Source organism: Callorhinchus milii, unplaced genomic scaffold, assembly GCF_018977255.1.
Source record: "Callorhinchus milii isolate IMCB2004 unplaced genomic scaffold, IMCB_Cmil_1.0 Scaffold6, whole genome shotgun sequence".
NCBI classification, from domain to species: domain Eukaryota; kingdom Metazoa; phylum Chordata; class Chondrichthyes; order Chimaeriformes; family Callorhinchidae; genus Callorhinchus; species Callorhinchus milii.
Genome location: NW_024704747.1, coordinates 19,875,171 through 19,890,725, shown reverse-complemented (window position 1 = coordinate 19,890,725; position 15,555 = coordinate 19,875,171). Strand labels below are relative to the sequence as shown.

Here is a 15,555-nt window from a genome sequence, read left to right as displayed (position 1 = left end):
CGCTTTGCAAGCGGGAGACCTGAGTTCAATTCCAGGCAGAGGCGAAACCTTGGGCAAGTTTCCTTACTCCACGCGCCTAATAATAATACCTCCAAAACCAAAAACAATAATAAAATTGGTCATTTTCAATCTACGACAGTTTGTGGGACATTGCTGTGCGCAATTGGCTGCCGCGTTCGCCCACAAATATACAGTCAATTCACTTTACAGTGTGTTCTGTGAAGCGCTTTGGGACGTCCTCCTGACGTGAAAAGCGCTATATCAAATGCAAGGATTATTATTATTATTAATGTCTGCCACACATTAATGAACAAAAGGATAGCAGGAAACCAGAAATAGTTTTACCACTCGCTACGTCAAACCACAGTACATCAAAGATTGTTTCAAAAAAATTTAACTCAAAATGTTCAAGTAAAATGTTACACACTACAGTACCTGGTTGCGTCTTATTGCAAAGTTTTTTTTTCAGCAAAAAAAAGGTTTACTTTACGGATGCATTGTTTCATACAAGAGACATGAATATGAAAGATTTGCTATACAACGTTTTGGAAAATTGCTTGGCTTCATACAATCTTGATGCAGCATGCTATTTACAATGGTTCTCACGTCACAGTGCAGAAGATGCACGGTGCACTAATAATTCAATGCGCTTAAGAGAAAATTGTCAGCACTGAGCTGAGAAGAACAGAACAATGGTTTCTGATCTATAATGCTGATCACAGCAGTTCAGGCTGTTGCTGTACTTGTATACAAGATCTTTGTGCGAGGGTTTTAAATAGAATTTTTAAAAAATCCTTATTATAATCCCAAAGCATTGAGAAATGTCTAATGGCACTTGGTAACAAGTTGCAGGACAGCTTGAAATAATTTAATACACAGCTTGATGCTGTGATGGGAAGGTATTTGTATTCTGGAAGGATAAGATCACATGGCCCGAAGGGCCTTCTTTCTTTTTTTGATGAGCTGGGTGTCTGACACAAGCAGCAATCCATCACTGTGCTCAAGAGCATCCAAATCAGACAGGGTTCCACATATGTATGCGACCTACGCATGGAAATATTCTTATGTCTGAAATGGAATGTGCATTCTCTATCTGAAGGGATGCACCCTGCTCACCTAATTTTGGAGAGCATTAGGTGCAAGTTGGCAAAATCTAGGGACCCCCAGACTGCGTGTTGGTTGAGCAGCAGCTGCTAATCAATCAAAGTGCGGTTAATGTGTCTGTGGAGGTCTTGGCTCAAAGTTGAAGTAGAGTCTGTGAGAGTTGTCCAGACCCTAGTTTGTGACAGCACATACAAGTACGAATGAAAGAAACAATAACGTCAAAAGGAAAATGAGGCTCAGAACAGAAGAAAAGAATAGAAAAAACAAACGCAAAATGCACAAGTGAAGAAAAAAAGAGAAAAGGAAGCAACTAAAAAGAGAGGATGGTGAAGCAAAAAAGCTTGATGTAATTAAGGAAACATTACAGTGCCAGGCACTCTCATATTTTTCAAGCGTATAGTGACTTCTTTCCAAATGACTGTAAATGATGAAACTTGAAGAGGTGCAAAATATACAATAATACTTGTGGAACACTCACTTCTCTTTCTCCAATGTGCTCTCTGTGAAATCGACAGCTCCTAATGGCAAATATCACACTCTGACAAATGTTTGAAATTTTGTACACAACTTCTCAAAGTTCCGACAGTGTTCTCTTGTAACAGTTCTCATTTATATCTTGAATTTGTGTTAGATTCGATTACAATTGCAACATTTTGTATAATTAATTTGTCTAATTAATTGTTTTGGACAGCTGGGTGTCTGACACATAATAATAACCCTTGCATTTGATATAAGATATAGCACCTTGTCACGTCTTCTAGACGTCTCAAAGCACTTCACTGAATATACTGTACAGCGAATTTTGAGGGCGAAATGCGGCAACCAATTGCATACGGCAGTATCCCACAAACAGTCGTGGATTATTATCTTTTTTTAAGGGATTATTACCTCCAGAAAAGCGATCTGCCAGTTGACGAACGACTCGGTAAAGGAAATTTGCCCAATGTTTCGCTGTGTCCGGGAATCAAACCCAAGACTTCTTGTTTCACTCATCATCCAAACCAAGCAGAGTAGATGAAAATTTCATTGCATCTGAAATGTGATGGGCACTCTCTCCTCAGAGGGATGCATCCTGTTTACCTATTTTCAGAGATTATTAGGTGCAGGCTGCCAAGTGCTAAGGCTTGTGAGACCCCAGAGCGTGTGCTGGGCTACTGTTGGGAGTTTAACCAGCTAAACAGCATAGCTTGCAATTGAAAGCATCGTCTGGCAAACTACCCGCTACTTGTCCATCTTAGACCACCCATTAGGTTTTGGCTTGCATGGCTAACAGGAGTTAAATGGAGCCCTGATAAGTCCATCTCTTAGCAACAGGAGGAGTCTCTCACCCTGCATTTCTTTCAGCAGAGAAAATAAGCAAGGTTGCTGCCAAGGTCAGATGAATAATAGATTATGAACTGTCTGAGACTGTAATCTCTGGGACACTTGACACAATACATTTCTGTGAATCAAGCTGAATTTAGACCAGGGCATGCCCATTTTATGGAAAGTGCTTTGTATGGTTATTCTTTATCATAATATGGAAATTTGTATGGCAAATGCCACTAATCCTGAATTTACATGCAGTTTCTTACTCAGTCACTTATTCTATAATAATAATAATCCCTAATAATCCTTATATTATTAGAGATTATTAGCGAGGAACAGGAAATATAAATGGGGTTTATGCTCAGGAAGCTCCGGCCTGCTCCACGTGCCCTGCCTGGCCCGCCCCACCATCGGCAGGCGGGACATTCGGCCTTTTGGCCCCCACCCTTAAGAGCTCCATCCCACATTCCCTTCGCCTCGCTCCCTCTCCTGTCTCCTTCAAGGCACGTCTCAAGACCCTCCTCTTTGACCGCGCCTTTGGCCACCCTCCTAGCCCCCCTCATCCCACTACCCCGTTCTCGAGTCCAAATCCCTGACTGTCCAGCGCCTTGGGATGTCCTCCCGATGTGAAAGGCGCTTTACAAATATAATATTGTATTGTGCATTTCATATAGCACGTTAACATATTGAACCGTCTCAAAGTGCTTCACAGGATTTTACTTTGACCTGTAGTGACTATATATTTGTAGGCAAATGCGGCAATGAATTTGCACACAGCAATGTCCCATGAAGTCATGAAGTGAATGACCAATTTTTTCCAATGGGTTTATTGGCCAGGACACCAGGAGAAATTCCTTTCTTATGCCTGAATATTCTCTCAGTCTAATATTTTAATGTTCTATTATTCCAGTATCCTATTATGATAGTCTTGTAACAACAACAACAAATTAACTAACAACCAAATACTGGATCTAATGAGAAATGCAAAGACTCCCAAATCATTACAAAATTCAGCTTTTACTTCACTTGATGAACAACATCCACAAGAATCAGACTGTTTATATAAAATATTTACATTACAACCATTTAGCATGCATAAATTTACCTCCTTGACAATCACTTACTGTCCATTCTCTGATACATCAAAGTCACTGCCAGCCTGGATTACCTTCAGTGAACTCAATTTTGTTCTTTTGAGGATTCAAGGCATTTTCAACCAGATAATGCATCACCTCCAACACAGAAAAACACAACACCCATGTTATGCAGTACTGTGCATCAGAGTGCCATCGGAAATTAACAGTTAAGAAGCATTCCAGTGCAAGCTGCCAGTTGAATCACAAATAACTGAAGCCCTGCTCTGGTATGCCACTGCTCTCCTCATCAAGTTCCCCTTTCATTGGCGCTGTGCCTTTTCAGTGTAACATTTCCCGGTTTAAAATTTACAAATCACAAGGGTGTTTAGAACGTGCCATTGCAGGTCCAGGACCCTGCAATACACATTCATTTTTTTTGCACACAGTTTTGTTTTCAATTCTGCATAGAAGTATCAACGTCAAACAGAGCAGGACTGTTGAATAAGGCCGTGTGCATTCGAAAGGCTGAGTCCAATCTATGCTTTGCATCTTGGCAATAAGCTACCTTGAGCAGGGTTCCTAAAGGAGCTTGTAGTCTCCCCCATGAGTCATCATCTAAACTGTGATCTTGAAACAGCCAGGCACAGTTTAATTCAAAGCTGTCATTTCCTGTGGCAGGTCTGTGTTGCAGCAGATGCAGAATCCTACACAGTGGAGGCATTTAACAATCTTTTGGAATTTTTTCTCTCTCGTCAATTTTAATTAAACCCCAAACCATTGTCAGGCCACAATCTCATTGATGACAGTGCCAAAGCATCATCTAGTAATCTGACTTCTTCAAAGTGCAGGTTGAATGTATCTGATCTCCTTTTCTGATTTATGAAGTAAACCTTAAATAATTTTGCAACAGCATTTTGCGATGCCCATTATAATTTTAGAAACTGCTATGACAGCAACCAGATAAAATGCTTTAATGCTGTACATATATGTAGGAATATTAATTACATTTGGAATTGTTTTTGTGAAACATGACCTCAGCACAAAGAAAGTTCTAATATGATCCTTGGGGGCGTCTCAAAGCGCTTCACAGAATACACTGTAAAATTAATTGACTATATTTTGTGGGTGAAGCGCAGCAGACAATTGTCCTATAAACAATCGTGGATGAAGTAGCCACTTTTATTATTTTTTTGAAGGGATTATTACCCTCAGAGAAGCAATCCGTCAATCGACTAACAACCGGGTTCCTATTTGCTGCTAGGTAAACAGAGGCATATAATAATAATAATAATCTTTGCATTTGATATAGCGCTTTTCACGTCGGGAGGACGTCCCAAAGCGCTTCACAGAACACACTGTAAAGTGAATTGACTGTATATTTGTGGGCGAACGCGGCAGCCAATTGCGCACAGCAATGTCCCACAAACAGTCGTAGATTGAAAATGACCAATTTATTTATTGTTTTTGGTTTGGAGGGATTATTATTATGCATATGGAGTAAGGAAACTTGCCCAAGGTTTCGCCCTCTGCCTGGAATTGAACTCAGGTCTCTCGCTTGCAAAGCGAGTGCTCTAACCACTGAGCTACAGGACTCCACATGGAGTAAGGAAACTTGCCTCATGTTTTGTCTTGTCCGGGAATCGAAGCCGGGTGCTCTCACTTGTGAGGCGAGTACTCTAACCAATACACTACAGAACTCCGCAATATATGTGCAAGAATGCTAACTATATTTGTTATTTTTTTTTAAACACTTCCTCAGCATGGAGAAAGATACAATTTGTCTTCAGGGTCCAATCCTGCCCTTGGGCCTGATCATCTGTGCTGGAAAGTCATTAAAAAATAAAATAACATCTAAAAGCATAATTGACTTAACTTTACTTTCTTCTTTTCACCAGCATGAAAAGTAATGTTCTTTCTTGTCCGCCCGGCTTGCTATGCTGGATGCTACAATGATATTCCACATTCCTTCTTCCTGGGCTGAACAGCTTGCACTGAACAGTGTGTGTACTTTACACACGATCTGTTCGCATGTTACTAATGTAACATGGAGTCCTGTAGCTCAGTGGTCAGAGCACTCGCTTTGCAAGCGAGAGACCCGAGTTCAATTCCAGACAGGGCGAAACCTTGGGCAAGTTTCCTTACTCCACACAGAGCCTAATAATCCCTCCAAAACCAAAAACAATAATAAATTGGTCATTTTCAATCTACGACTGTCTGTGGGACATTGCTGTGCGCAATTGGCTGCCGCGTTCGCCCACAAATATACAGTCAATTCACTTTACAGTGTGTTCTGTGAAGCGCTTTGGGACGTCCTCCCGACGTGAAAAGCGCTATATCAAATGCAAGGATTATTATTAGTGGCAAAAATGCCTTCTGAATCCATGGCTGTATTTTTGAGCCATTGTCAGCCTGGCTCAGTTGATAGAATTCTCACCTCTGAGTCACCTCTGTTCAAGCCCCACGTTGAGACTCAGAACTCACATAGTCCGGACTCCAACATAGTGCTGGGGATCCGTTGCTTTGTCAGTGGTACCTTCCTTCAGATGAGATGTTGAATTGAAGTCTCATCTACCTGTTCAGGTGGATGTTAAAGATTTCATGACACTATTTGAAAAGGGAAGGGAGCTCAATCTCCTGATGAAAATGATCATTCACTTCATGGCTGTTTGTGGAACACTGCCGTTTGCAAATGGGCCATTGCATGTCTAGAAATACACAATCACTACAATCTATAGTATATCCTGTGAAGCGCTTTGAGATGTCCTCCCAACCAGAAAGGCACAATGTCAAATGCAAGGATCATTTATTATTATTTTACCATCGGTACCATCAGTACTGTGGGCTATTTTAATTAACAAATTTGTAGCACACATGGACGTGACAACATTGTGGTACATAAACAGACTCACAAAACTGTTAAGCGTTTTACTGATGATGTTGTCTCCCCTCTACCAGAGATTAAACCTTCTCTTCAAGTTGCTCTTCATTTTTTTCGGCCAAGCCCAACATTGTCTGTAAGGCAAGAGTGGCCCAGAACAAACTTTCCCACTTGTCCTTGCGCAGGACTGCTTGTTTCCCCAGTCAGCAATTCACTTTGCAACAAGACCGTTGCTCCCATGTTAGTACTTGAACCAATTGCTCTTGATGCTGAATGATGGCAACAGGATTTTCACCTCTTGACAGGCTTGTTGCAGCTGGCAGAACAAAAGGACATTCAAAGAAACTAGCACTCTCTGCATTTTTAATGTGGCGAGGCCTCTTTCATACTCTCCAGAGGAAGCAAGCTTCCAGCAAGCTGTACAGTCCGGCTAACGGAAATGTCAGCTCTGCCACTAGGCTTATTCCAGAAAAATTCCACAACACCTATTTGAAACGAGACCAATTTAGCCCTAAAGGTCCAATTAAATAGACACCGTGCATAGCATATGGTAACCAAATACACTCTCATATAGAGCTGTCGATTATTACATGAACACTCAGATTTTGTTTTGCAAAACTGACAACTGCAGTACTCTCAATCCTCCACCCAAATGCAATATAACTTACATTTATATAGTGCCTTTCAAGTCGGGAGGACATTTCAAAGCACTGAACACGTAGCTGAGCACCCAAGGTAGGAATGTCAGATCAAGGTAGAGGGAAAAGGTAAGGTGACAGAAAGTACGGTCAAAGAGATAAGTCTTCAATACATGTGTGGTTGTAATGTGCGAACTCCCTCCTAGGCCAGGTAAATAATTTAAAAACACACGCACTTACAAATAGGATGGATCTAAATTTTACTGCCGCTTCACTATTTTCTGGCTTAACTTGAGACGTGACCAATTCTGTCCAGGAATTAACTTTAATTATATTTTTGCCACAGATCTTCAAAATATTATTGGAATAGGTCACAAATTGGTGTTGGATAAAATGTATTACTATCCAATGTTTTACCATGTAAAGGTAATTCCACAAATGAAAAGATAATGCTATCGCCAGTTGAACAACTGTCTACACCATATTTTGCAGAAATATTTAACAAACCCATGATTTTGCTGCTGCAAAACCAACTTGCCACTGTACCATTGCACTCCTGAGTATGCTGGTTACCTCTGTGCACTTCAGCTTCAAAGCACAAAGAGTTCATGCTTCGAGATGAGTGACAGAAGAAATGGACAAGCCAAAGGAACCGTTTTAGCCATGACCTTAAGCAGGAAGCTTTATGATGAGCATCAGTCTCAATCAAAGGCAGAATAACACAGTACTGATGAACCCCCATAGGCATAAAGAATGCATCAGAGTGGAAATCTAGATTGCACACGGTTTAGGGTTTCTTTGTAATGCCTTATTTTTTTCTCTCATGAGAGTTTTGTTTAAGGTTTGGGGAAAGCCCGAGCAAATGTGGTTTACACCATAATGTCTTAGAAGACAGCCATTCAAACCAGCAATACATTCTACACAACTGCTTTTGGGGCTCTGTTTGCAAGTTGAAGAACTATCTTGTACTTGTCTACCCCCAACAGCGCAGTTGGCAGGTAACGGTTGGTTACTCAGCTCACATCAGAATTTATGTAGCTCTGCCAAAATCGTAGTAGAAATAATTTGCATTGGTCAGGAGTTTCTCAAAATAGATATGAAACAAAGCGACGCACTGGCACAAAAGTGCCCCTTCTTACCATTTTACGCTGAGTGCTCCTGATGGCATTGATGGCAATAACTAGTACCATGGCTGATGATTTGCCCACAAGAGAGGTGAGCCATAGTGGTATATCACAGGAACCATCTTTGTGCTCCAACTAATGACTCAATCAAAGTAGTTCTAGCTCCAATTTACATTTTTTTTCCACATAAGAGGCGACTGACCTTAACTTAGCAACTGTTAATTAGAGTAGTTAATGTGATCCAATGCACCATGTCATCAAATGGTCTCACATGATTTCTTGGCGTGCTTGCGATTGCTTGACTACCCCTGTACATGAAATATGCCTCTCTCTATGGGAGGACGTCTCAAAGCGCTTCACATGATTTAGTATAATTTGTAGGTAAACATGGCAGCAAATTTCCACTGAATAAACACTGTGCTGGACTAATCAAAAATAAAATCTCCAACGTAAGACAAGGTAGTTCTGGGGGAAAAATGAAGTGAGACAATAGTTCATGTCAATAATACAAAACAGAAACTTTCAGATTAAATTAGTCTGCATTGCTATACAATAATATGAAGTTCTGCATTCAGAATGGTTACACTATATGCAGACAAGAAGTACAGGAAGGACAATAGGGTCAAAGGCAAAATTAGTTAGCCATTCAATTTAACTGCAAAACCTAATACATGAGTGTTCTGCCATGTACTGTTATTAAGCCCATCCTTGTATAATTTCTAGAACCTTTTGCATACTGTACTGTGGTTCCTTTGGATATTGAAAAGAAGTGAGCTATTTGGTGATAAAACAGCAACCCACAACCTACCACACCCTTCAAAGCTAGATATAATTTGCTGTTTCCAAGACAAAAATAACAAGTAGCCATTAAAGTAGCTACCAATTTAGCATGAAAACAGTAGCTACCAAGTTAGCATACAAATGTCACAAAACCAGGGATATATCCGGAAAAAAACAACTACCAACATGTCCTCCCTTAAAACCATACTGCAGAATTTATACAATCTATGCCACAGATATTATACAGTCACATATTTATTTTGGCCACAAATGTATTATAATTCTTGCATTTGTTATAGTGCCTCTCTCTTTGGAAAGATACCACAAACCGCTTCACAGGATTTATTGTAATGTTGTAGCGCACAACAATGTCTTACAACAACAACCAAGTGAATGACCAATTTTATCTGGAGGATTGTTGGCCAGGACACCAGGAGAAACTTCCTTTTCTTTTCGAGCAATGCAATGGGCTCCTTAACGTCCATCTGATCAGGCAGACAGTACCTCAGTTTCACATCTCAGCCGAAGGATGGCATTGAAAACAATGCAGCAGCCCCCAGCATTGCAGTCAGCCTAGATGACGTGAGTTCAAAGTCCCAATCTGGAGCTTAAAACGGCAACTTAAGAGTTGAGAGTGCTACCAATTGAGCCAGATTGACACCTATATGGAGTCATCCTTTCCTCCATCCTCACCTGGACTCTACAAACATTTGTTTGGTGAGGCTTTTTCAAATAATAATACATTAGCCTAATGTCCACTGCAACATCACTGAGGAGAGGATCCCAATATGTACTAGCTGAATTGCTGTGGAAATGGCACATGTGTGCTTGCATCTATCATTATGCTGGGTTGAGGTACAAAAGTGTGAAGGAATTCATGGTGTACTTATCTAGAGGGACATGCCAGCACTCTGCATGTAAGCTATTTTGCATAATTTTATTCTCTTTCCTTCCTCTCTTGAAGGCATTCCAAGATTCCCAATATTTCCGTGAAATTCCTCAATTTTTCAGCTTTCTCCCCAGTAGACTGGTTCAACAAAATGTCAAGACCAAATGCCAGTTAATCTTTCAAACAAGGAAGATAACTGCCTTGTGCAAGCAAAATTGTTATAATAAAGAAGCTGCACAAATAATCCAATATATAATCAAGTGGCATAACACTTGCACGCATGCAGACACTCACATACACTCCTATTTAACTTTGAAACTGAAGATGCAATGAATGACAGAGAAAAATCTGGTTTCACATAGAAATTGTTACAGGAAATACATCTGCATGAAATAGTCTAAAGATTGATGTGTGAATAATGGGATTTCACATTATCCAGGAATGAAATTTAAAGTTATTGTAAGCTCTATGATACTTTTGCCTGGTTAATAACATCCAAATTTACCTTTCTTAATAATGCAAAGCACAACTCCCACAATATCTGTTAGGAGAGAGAAGATAGAACTGGAAGAATGGGTAGGTTGTGTATGAAAGAACTGGGTGGAGATGAGGGTTCCCAAAGGCCTGATCTCAACAACCAAACCTAACTCTCCAAAAGGTGATTGGATTGGATTATTGATTTTGAGCTAAGAATAGCTAGCTCCTGGGTAAAATTATATTCAGTATTCTGGGGATCAAGCAATAATTAATTAAAAATCAGGACTGAAGGCAAACTTGCTTTCAGCTGTGTTTTTTTGCCATAGTAAACAGTGAAGTCTCAGTATCATCAACCCAACAGCCTCCCCCTTCTCCCTCCCCCTCACGAAAAAATTCAAAAACAGTGCAGAACAAACTAAAGACATAAGAAGATAGCCTAATGGTTAAAGGCCCTGTACAGGGCAGCACTGGACAACACAAATCAGAAGGTTGCAAGGTTGAATGTTCATCTGGTTCAATTAGTCATCAGTTTAAGGAATTAAAAAGTTGCAAATGTGGATGACTTAAAAATTTATCCATCCTGATATTGTTGCACCTGTATCCAGACTATTAAATCCTGCACAGCTCACGGTCAATGGGAGAAGATGTGCCTTTCTGTAACTTAAAGCATTACAGTAGGATCGCTAAATATAAATTTCAACAAGAAACAAGAGATAAAACTGAAATAATAATTGTTACATTCAGTACAGAGCTGTTCATGTCAGGAGGATGTCTCAATGCACTTCTCAAAGGAAATACAGTAAATCCTCACTAATCCAGTCCATGATCAAGGCAAAAGTCCTTCACTTGTCCCAACATTACCCAATGCATCAGCATAAGTGAGAGGGCTCTTTGATGTCATCGGTTGCTCTTCCTGTTCCTTCTCCTGTGAGTCCTGTTCCTCAGTGTCCCTCGCGCCTGGTAGAAACTCCTCCGCAGGAGCTCAAGTTAGGCCACGGATGCCGGGCGAAATCAATTTTCCGCTCGCGTACTTTCCGCGATACCCAACATTCCCCGTGCCGCACATGCACGACCGGAGCCCACTCCGCCCACAATAGCAGCGTCAAGCAAACAGCGCGGGTGGCCTGAGGCCTAGCGCACTGTGTACAGGTTAGTAGCGGAGGCGGCTGTTTGTACCGTGTTTGTACTGGACGAGAGCACTTGTAATGGCTGCAATCAATGACCGTTGTTCTGAATAGTGAGATGCCCAGTTTAACCAAAGCACACAGCCTAGCCTATCTTTTAATATAGACCATGAAAGAGACTGTGAAAATGTGCCCACAATTGTGAGGTGGCTGGATTACTGAGGTGACCCCAAACCGGGTTTCTACTGTACTTGTAAAGTGTATTTTGTGGGAAAGAAATGGCTAAATTTGACAAAAGACTTCAATCACTGAACATTCAGGTGTGTCAGCATAAAAAACGAGCCAATGGAGGATAAAAAGAGACATCGGTAATAAAACAGACTTTCAGCTCAAGTACAGTTAAGTTGCACTTGTCGTTCTGTTGTAAATTAATATATGTTCAAACTCAGCTGGTCACATTGATTGAAAACATAAGCTGCAAACAGTGTGCCTTCATTGATTGACGTGTAGAGGACATTCAAGAAAGATCACAACCGAACCTCAAACATCTGCCATGGCAGACAATCCCATAGTCAATAATTGAAATTGGTGCTAATCAAGGTCCAGATTCAATTGCTGATTTAATAGAAATGTCTCTCGTGCGTTTCCATAGATTATCTTAAATATTTGATTACTACCCTGACCTGTTTATGCCTTACCATATTTCCTGGATATGATCTGGTTTCTGCTGGCACCACAGCACCATATGATCTACTCGCTACTTGATGAATAAAAAGCCATTTAATGAGATACACTGACATGCAACCTGTAAAATAAAATTAGTTAAAGGTCATCATACCACACTCTAAATGTTTCCCAGTGTCTGAACAGATGTTTCAAACCTCATCTCAAATATGAAACAATTGGAATATATTAGACATGACTGAACATGACCTTTTTTTTAATATTGCAAGTAATTGTTACAAATTTAATAGATTTTACCTGCTCTCTCCACAGCTCCCCCACTCCCCAATTGTTTTCTACCCCATTATTTTTCATTGAATTTTCACTGCTGTGTAAGTTCTGGGCAACCAAATGCATGTTGACCCTTTCAATGTCTCCTGTGTATCATGCTTCCTTCCTGTGATCCATTTACTCCCTCCAAAGTATGTTCCGATGTCAGGATTAAAACGCTTGAGCCACAAATATGCCTTTTGCTCACACTCAGGCCTGTGTACAGTTCACTTTGCAGTGAGAAACAGAGAAACAGGAGAAAAGATAAATCAGGACAGTGGATATTAGAGGCATAATGGTTCTGATGATTGTGCTGCTCTGGCCAACTATGACCACAAAAATCACACTACAGTTAACAGCTTTTGAAGTTTTAAGGTTTCAAGACCTACGTAAGAAACAGCTTTCATGTGAACCTCACTTGCAATCTTGTGACGTTTCTACAATCAGAGAATGGGAGAGTAGGAGATTTACAATGGTCATATATGAACTTTGCACAGGTTTTTGGGTCCCAATACAAAAAAATGCAAGAACTGCACTGATTGCCCCAATCAGGTGTCCAGTCAAAAAATCGAAACTTCCCCATGACTTGAAGAGCAAGAAATCCCTTTGTACATGGAGGGGGAAAAAACAATCCTATGAGCAGTTAATGAGTCAATATTTGGATGAAACTGTAATGGCATAAGATAAGCCACTGAGGTCAGCGTGGAGATGAGATGTCATAGAAACTTCAATGAGATAAAGTCTGGATAAATTAAATTCCATCCTCACTCTCTGGCCTTTACTTAAGACCTTTCAATATCCAAACAAAGTTACCACTTTAAAATTTAAAAAAAAGGATAGAACTCTTATTTAAGAGTAGTTATAATGCGTCTAAAATTGCTGATATCTGCTCTCAAAGAAAGGAAGCATCTCAAATACAAAGCAACAATTTTGTTTCCAAAAATATACAGTGTATATTCTTATAATAAACAAATTCCATTTCAAAATATACAGGGTAGAAAATAAGTATACAGTATATATTCCTTACATTACAGAAAGAAAGGCAGCCAAGATACCAGCAATGCAAGAGAGTGAAGACTTAACACTGATTTCTGAAAGCGGGAGCAGGACTTTATTGTACAGTATAGCCATGTACTGGCAATGAGGCTGATTTATAACTTAATAATCGGTAAGTAAATCACATCAGCACAAACGTGTTTGTTGGGTGAGTGGCTGTTTGTTGTTGGCAAACTGTTTCTATCAATATTTTTATTCGCACAAAAAAAACCTTTTGCATGTTGAAGCTGAAATTGTATACTGCTTCAGAACTCTGATTTGCCGCCTGTATTTACAGGATTATGATAACCCAAAAATGCACAATGAGCAAACAAATCATTAATTATTTTAAAGGATGTTTGGCAGCAGTAAGGATCTACCCAGATAGTATTTCAATATCTGGTACAAAACAACAAAAAAGACCTTAAGGGGTTTATAAAGGCACCACTGAGCCACATCACCATGAAATTTCAGAAATATGGAAATCTACTGATCCGTGGAAACCACTGGAAAATGACGCTGATTGTTTACATCTAGAAAATAAAAAACTCATCTAATCCAGATGATCAGAGGCAAATTACCTTATTGTTTCTGTAATGCACAGAGATTTTTTTAAAAAAACACATATCACACCAAAAAACAGAGAAAGAACTGTCTATTACAATCCCTAGCCTTTTCCAAATAATGGGCAAAAACACAGAGGTTTACGAAGATATCTGTATGTAGCTTGAGTCACAAAAGATAGGCAGTTGCTTTATATAATAATAATAATCCTTGCAATTGATATATCATGTCTTCTTATCAGGTCTTCGAGACATTTCAAAGTGCTTCACAGAATATACCGTAAAGTGAATTGACTGTATACCTTATGGGCGAAAACTGACATGCACCTGATGGGTTAAACTGCCCAAATGCCCTATTTTAATTCAAAAGCCACTGCAGTGTGTGAATTGTCTGAGTCAATGAAATAAAACATAGAGTATTAGATATGTCCTTTTCAGGCAAAAATGATTACAAAGTACAAAACAAGTCTACTGTGAAACCCATATATTGAACAGTTCCCCATCAGGCAACGCTTTTAATCAGTTACCTTCTGCTTGTATTGCACAGGAAGTATTGGCGAATACCTTTCAGGCAGAGGAGTATCTTTCTCCACTTAAGCTTTGGAGGGGAAGGGTGAAAGGAGATCAGATGTTCTCTGCAAAATCAAAATATGGTAGCAGTTAGCTGGAAACAAACAGTCCAACCTCATCCCAGGAGATAATCTTTAAAACAATCACTTCTAATCTAATTGCTCTTCCATGGTCAGAAATGGACTTTCCGAACAGTGTTACCAGCTGACATATTGCGCTGCCTAATTCTTATCCTCAAATGGCTGTCTAATGGTTTTTTATCACCGTGATGTGGTCTCTTGCACAGAGGAGAATAAGAATCCAATTGTCTCTACTTGGCCAGAGTTACCACAATTGAACAATCCTGCTGCGGCAGTCTGAATGGCTTAGCAGCCACAGAAATGTCTGAGAGGCCATCAACATGTGTGCGTGAGTTGCTCAGCCATTACTGCTCTGAAGAATGGTGCATTTTCATCGGCCTAACCGGCTTGTCAAGAGTTAGCAGCGATACCTCCACCTCCTCCCGGATGAAGATTTTAATTGTAACCCGTCAAGTGCGTCCCTTGGTCCTAATCCTTTACAGAAACTACACATACAACAAATACCCTACATTTTTTTAATATTATCAAAAAAAAACTCTTGGTTTTGAAAATAATAATATGCTAATATTTACCCAATGTTATGAAACATTTGACATGAATGTTCACAGCTCGTGTTCCCTTATGTCACAATTGGCAATTGGGAAATCACTACACCATTTGCCATAAAGGAATTGTGAACAGCTGAAAAACGCATCTGGCTGCAGGTTTTGCTCATTAACATTACAAAGGTTATTGATGCCACTGTGTGTTTTTGATTAAAGATTAAATATGACACTGAGGGGAGATAGGTGTAACATTTCCACTTTATCCACAGCTCGGAAAATACATAATGATTTTTCAAACTGAAGTAATTTGCTCCTATGGTTTGCACTGGAAACAAAACTTACATTATTTTAAACAAATGTTGCACAGTGAA

General features: G+C 39.8%; 1 protein-coding gene across 1 annotated transcript in view; it reads right to left on the bottom strand.

The window, feature by feature from the left end:
* LOC103182933 (microtubule-associated protein 2) overlaps positions 1-14,590 on the bottom strand; it is an 87,129-nt gene extending 72,539 nt beyond the window's left edge. The window contains 1 exon segment of the mRNA XM_042336151.1: positions 14,517-14,590. The gene's annotated coding sequence lies outside the window, so the exon portion shown is untranslated.
* Positions 14,591-15,555: the final 965 nt, after the last annotated feature.